We start from the raw sequence: 6,785 nt of genomic DNA, 5'->3' as shown, positions 1-6,785 counted from the left end.
AATGCGTTACTTTTACTTTTCAGCAGTGTACAATTTATTGGGCATGGGTTGTATCTTAACAGAAGAGATTTTAAGCACAGCACCTCCTTTTCGGAATGATGGTTCATGTTTTGTTAATATATGAAGAGCTGGGTTTTGGTTTTGTATGTGAATTTTTTATGCTTAATAAAAGTATATGGCTTCAAAGAAATAAACCTATAATACCTCATGGAAATAATTGTAGTATTCTTTTAATGCTCTGCCTGATATGTCACAAACCCCTTGCGCATAGAAAACTAGGATTCATTGGTACCTCTGGTTACGTACTTAATTTGTTCCGGAGGTCCGTTCTTAACCTGAAACTGCTCTTAATCTGAAGCACCACTTTAGCCAATGGTGCCTCCCACTGCTGTTGCGCCGCTGCCGTGCGATTTCTGTTCTCATCCTGAAGCAAAGTTCTTAACCCAAAGTATTATTTCTGGGTTAGCGGAGTCTGAAACATGAAGCGTATGTAACCTGAAGCGTATGTAACCCGAGTTACCACTGTATTAAGTAAGCTAGGCTTAGAACCCTTATCTTGCACATGCGACCACCACTGATGGGCACATGACTCAGGGCAAAATACAGCAAACAGCTAGTTTATGCAGTTTGTTCCTGTGAACATCCTACTACAAAAAGTGCTTTGAAATCTGGGGTGCATGATGCTATACAATGCCCATCAGGGAGAAGCTACTTGTGCATTTGTTCGGATATCATCTCTGGGAATTACACTTCTGTGGTAAAACTGTGTTTTGACTGATTAAAGTTGTAGTTGAGTATTTGCCTTCAAGATTTCATCTCGGCATCTGCATCCAGCCTTCTCTTAACAAGCATCTTGGCAAAGGTCCAGAGAAGGAGCTGCTTATGCCCGGTGGAACTTATCTTGTGATCATTTTAAAGTATTTTCCTCCCAACTTCAGTTTCCAAAGATCAGTAGTAGCACACAGATGATAGCGACCTTTTCCCCTCTGGCTCTTCAGGCAGACTGATGATCCCTTCATCCACACAGAGCAAATAAGCTTCTAAAAGTAGTGTGCTGTGTGGTCTTGGACTTCAAAGAAGAGTTAAAAAATTTTGCCTCGAGTGAGAGAAAATGATGAATGATGTTTGACTTTAAGGTTGCTCAATCAGTTGTAAAAGTGCTTTGTGTTCTGTAGTGGTGAGAGTGTTAGGCAGAGCGGGGGGGACTAGGGTTCGAATCCCCACTCTGCCACGAAGCTCACTGGGTGACTGTGGGCCAGGCACTGCTGGCCTACTTGGAGGAAAAGTAGGGTATAAATCAAAAAGCTATAAACCTACTTAAATAATCACAATATTTTTGAATGTAATGTCAACACATGGGTTGTTGTTTAGTCGTTTAGTCGTGTCCGACTCTTCGTGACCCCGTGGACAAGAGCACGCCAGGCACTCCTGTCTTCCACTGCCTCTCGCAGTTTGGTCAAACTCATGCTGGTAGCTTCGAGAACACTGTCCAACCATCTCGTCCTCTGTCGTCTCCTTGTGCCCTCCATCTTTCCCAACATCAGGATCTTTTCCAGGGAGTCTTCTCTTTTCATGAGATGGCCAAAGTATTGGAGCCTCAGCTTCAGGATCTGTCCTTCCAGTGAGCACTCAGGGCTGATTTCCTTCAGAATGGATAGGTTTGATCTTCTTGCAGTCCATGGGACTCTCAAGAGTCTCCTCCAGCACCAGAATTCAAAAGCATCCATTCTTCGGCGACCAGCCTTCTTTATGGTCCAGCTCTCACTTCCATACATCACTACTGGGAAAACCATAGCTTTAACTATACGGACCTTTGCCGACAAGGTGATGTCTCTGCTTTTTAAGATGCAGGGTTAGTCTCAACTAAATTATATGAAAACCTAAAAATCCTATTTTGGGAACAGGTGACATTTCACATATTTGTGCTACTTTCCTGAGAGAGTATTACTGAAGAAATGTGGCCATATGCTATCTGTTACTGATTTTACTGTATTTGGTGTGGTGTGATTACTCCTGCGCTCAGAACTAACTTCTCAGGCAAAGCTAATTCTTAACCCAGTTCTGGGAGTGACCTTTATCTATTAGGGCATTTTGAACATGCATAAGATGTTCTCATCAACCTCAATACCTTTGGTCAGTTCCAGAATAGCTTCTGTCCTTTGCAAATAATAAATGCATGCTATGCAGTGGCGTAGCGTGGGTTGTCAGCACCCGGGGCAAGGCACGTAATTTGCGCCCCCTAACCCGTGGATTTGCGCCCCCTAACCTGTGGATTTGTGCCCCCTAACCCCCAGATGTTGCGCCTGCCCCCCCCTGCACCCCCCACGCTACGCCACTGATGCTATGGTTGCTTAGAAATTGTGTTGAAGCAGAACCTGGATAGAGGGTTAGAGGAGACCCTACAAAGATAATAGTACTATCATCCATTCCAAAGCCAGCATATACTACCAATTCTCTTGTAGGAAAATAAATGTCAAGAGGATGGGACCAATTTTCCTCCTTTTAAACTTGTTTTTTTCTATGAGACTGCCTTGGGCGAAGTCAAACCATTAATGCATCTCGCGAAGCACTGCGTGCTCTTGACAGTTCTCAAACGTCTTTTTGTTCTCTGCCCATGTACAGATGCCAGCAGCTATTTTAATTAGGGCTTCACTTCTGAAAGAAAACAAAAGCACAGTGTGCAGCTTGCGCAGCGTGACACCCGATTGGAGCCGAAACAAACCACAGGGGCGGCTTTGTTTTCATTGTGGTCAAGAATAAATGATAAAGGCCGTGGCCTGCATTAATGCAGTCCAAAGCTGCACAACATTTATACAGTTTTGTGATTTTAAGTAAACTTGTAAGTTAAAGTTATATAAATGTCACTGCGCGCGTGCACACACACACACACGCACAAACACACACAAATCTAACCTTAACTCTTGGAAACAGCTTTATTTACTCTTGCAGGAAGGATGTTTCCTACAACAGATAATTTGGACCCAGTACATAGCAAGTTTGTAGGAAATAATGTCCAGGTGAGATGTTTGGTTGAGGAACCCTTTTCTTCTGGAAAAGCTCTGTTCCTAGTGTGAGATTTAATTTTCAGTCATTTATTTCAGAAATTTCTATCCCCCCCCTTTGCCATTCTTGACCTCAGTTCGCATGATGAATGCATAAATAAATACAATACCCATGCCAGTATGATACTTAGGTAAAGGGACCCCTGACCATTAGGTCCAGTCGTGACCGACTCGGATTGCGGTGCTCATCTCGCTTTATTGGCCAAGGGAGCCGGCGTACAGCTTCCGGGTCATGTGGCCAGCATGACTAAGCCGCTTCTGGCGAACAAGAGCAGCGCATGGAAACGCCGCTTACCTTCCCGCTGGAGTGGTACCTATTTACCGTATCTACTTGCACTTTGACTTTTTTTTCTAGGTTGGCAGGAACAGGGACCGAGCAATGGGAGCTCACCCTGTCGCAGGGATTCAAACCGCCGACCTTCTGATTGGCAAGTCCTAGGCTCTGTGGACCATGTTTGAATCAGAACTGTAGAGTTGGGACCCAAAATCTCCTCTAGTCCAACTCCCTGCAATGCAGGAATCAATCCTAAGAAAAAATAGACCCCCCAACCCTTATATCTCTCAGAAAGAAAGCCATTGTCTCACAATTCAACTTGCTGCGTTTCCTCGGAGTAAAGAATTAAAACACTTTGCAATTCCATAGCTATTAAAGGGAAACCTACAATCTTTCCACATACAAATCAATTCCTGGTTATTCCTCCAGCTTTCTTCATTTTAGCTATCTAATCTAGGAGGCGGGGTTCACTTTACAGGGGTCCCTTTACCTTTACCTAGGGCGTCTGCTGTGCATGCAAAAGACATCAAGTCCAATCTCTAGCATCTTCAGGTCGGGCTGGGATAGGATAGACCCCCTGCCAGAAATCTAGGAGAGCTGGTGCCAGTCCGTGTAGGCAGTATGGGGCAAAAGGCTGGTTCCCGTGGTTCTGTAAGAGCGCACTTCAGGAAAGCAAGAGGGAAGCAGGCAAAAGCTTCAAGTATAAGATAGTAAAATACAGTCTTGGGAGCACAACGGGGGCATAGGTGGGGACTTAGACAGGATCATAAACCTGGTCTATCAACCAGGCACAGAACAGTATTTTAAAGACTTGTTTCCCCTCTGCAAGACTTTGGCAGAGCAGCAGCCTCACTGCTGAACGTTTCAATCCAGTTTAATTTTTACTGGGTTTCTTTATGCCAGCTTCTTGTGCATAGGATCCCATCAAAAGACCATTGTCCCACATCTAAAATCATAGAATTGTAGCATTGGAAGGGACCCTGAGAATCATTTAGTCCAATATGCAACTGTCGCATATGAGGATCAAACCTGCAACCTTGGCGTTATCAGTGTTCTAACCAACTGAGCTGACACAAGCTTCTCAGGACAACCTCTTTATGGAGGATTGGTCCCAATTTGCTTGCACAAGCCTTACTCAGAAGTTGGACTGTTATGTACTGAAGTTCTCACCCTGGGCCAGCAGGGGGATACTGTAGATAGTTTTCACTCAGGTCCACATATGCAAATAAGGAATCGAAAGTGACGTTCAGTGATTGGATAGTTACAGAAAGTGGTTACTGTTGCGTTGTAGTCGAGCTCTATATAAGCAGGCTGGCTGAACCCTTCCGTTCAGTTCAGTTCTGGCCTGTGAATAAACAAGAGCTGTTTGAAGAATTGCTGTGTCGTCTGATATGTTCAGCCACAACTTAACATAGATTATACCCAGACTTTATGGAGGGCTTGTTACGATTTGTTGACAGGAGGCTATTATGACAATGAGCATTCATCCTCAGTTGGTTGAATCTCACCTGTTAAAGCGGAGGGTGATGGGAAATAGCAGTGGCAGGCCCTGAAAGGGCAGAATGCTGTTTTCTGGGAGGCATACAATAAACATGAGCTGTATTCATTAAAACAAAAAAACAAGAGTTGGGTCTGATCCAAGGCCCTGCTGCATGCATGCTAAGGCTTGCCTTGACATGCAGCCTAGTTCATATGGAGTGCAGTTCCAATGCTACGGATTGGCCAGAAGTTTGATAAGAATCTACTGGTAGATCCAAGTGATTTGCAAGAGAGTTGTAAATATTTTTGTCTCTCAGTAGTTCCTCATTTGTTTTTTAAAAGTTTTTATTCGTTGTTTCCAGAAAAAGGCAGAAGGTAAATCAGGATCTACTTACTGGTAGATTTCTGGGTGACTTGCAGTAGATCAGCAAGGATGTTGGCCTCCCAGTTGTTAAATAGCAACAGTAAAGTTCTTGAAGCTACCAGCATGAGTTTGACCAAACTGCGGGAGGCAGTGGAAGACAGGAGTGCCTGGAGTGCTCTGGTCCATGGGGTCACGAAGAGTCAGACACGACTAAACGACTAAACAACAACAACAACAATTTCTCCTCACTTTCTGCCATCAAGGTTGTGTTATCAGCATATCTGAGGTTGTTGATATTTCTTCTGGCAATCTTAATTCCGTCTTGGGATTCATCCAGTCCAGCCTTTCGCATGATGAATTCTGCATATAAGTTAAATAAGTAGGGAGACAATATACAGCCTTGTCGAATATATATATATGTGTGTGTGTGTGTGTGTATACATATACATATACATTTACTGTACATATATATATATATATATATATATATATATATATATATATATATATATATTTGCTTTCGTAGATTTTCACGGGTACAGGAATGCAGGTTTTGGTGTCCTCGGGTGTCTTCCCGTGTAAAAGTTGGGGTGTCTAGGCGACGTTTCGACGAGGTCTCACTCGTCATCTTCAGGCTGGTGCTTTCGGCTTCTTGTTACTGGAACAGAGCAGGATCTCAGTGTTTGAGTTCCTATAAATACTGTTGAGGGGGTGTGGTGTATAGCCTCCAATGTTCTGGGCAGAGAGGAAGTTCCCAGGCTAGTGTGCCTTTTCTTCTTTTGTTCCTTAATTACTTGAGGGATATCTTGAGTGATTTCTTGAGTGATATCCTGAGTACCACTTAGGTGGGTCATTAGGTGTGGATTAGTTGCTAAAGTCTTTGTGTCTTGACCTCTTGAACTTTGTGAAGAGTTTTTCTGAGAAGATGGCTGTACTGCACTTAGTTGTGCTCTGGCTTGGCTTCGTGTATAGGGGCGAGCTGTGGTTTTGTGGCCTGTGTCAGCCAGATCTGTGTAGGGATTGCAGGGGGGTGCAGCATCCGGAGGTGCCACCATGGTTTGGCTACTGGATGGTGTCTGTAATTTATCTGTGGAGAGGGTCTGGGTTTGGGTCTGGTGTGGTTGATTGGTGATGGCGTTCTGTGTGCCTCTGGATCTGGTGTCAGTTTTTGTGGGGAGGGCTAATTTCCAGATGTCTGGCAAGCGGGATGTGTCGTCACGCTTGTTCATGTTGTGAGGGTGTTTCTCTATCTCGATGGCTTCCATGATTATTCTCTTGTGGTGATGTTCCATGTTAAAGAGCAATTTGGAATCTGCAAAATTAATTTCGTGTCCTGTTTCTTTCATGTGTTGGAAAAGAGAGGAAGTTTTTTCTTCTTTTTTGACGGCATTCTTGTGTTCTGCGATACGTGCATTTATTCGTCTGTTTGTTTGTCCAATGTACGTGGCTGGGCAGACTTTGCAGGGTATTTCATAGACCCCTTGGTTTTCCAACTGGATTTTATCCTTGGGGTTTCTGAGGATATTGGCTATTTTTTGGTTGGTGCAAAAGGCTGTTTTGATATTGTGTTTATGGAGGATTTTGCTAATTTTATCTGTAGTGCCCT

The sequence above is a fragment of the Podarcis melisellensis genome, assembly GCF_964234715.1.
Source record: "Podarcis melisellensis genome assembly, chromosome: 10".
In the NCBI taxonomy this organism is placed as follows: domain Eukaryota; kingdom Metazoa; phylum Chordata; class Lepidosauria; order Squamata; family Lacertidae; genus Podarcis; species Podarcis melisellensis.
This window is presented reverse-complemented; position numbering follows the sequence as displayed.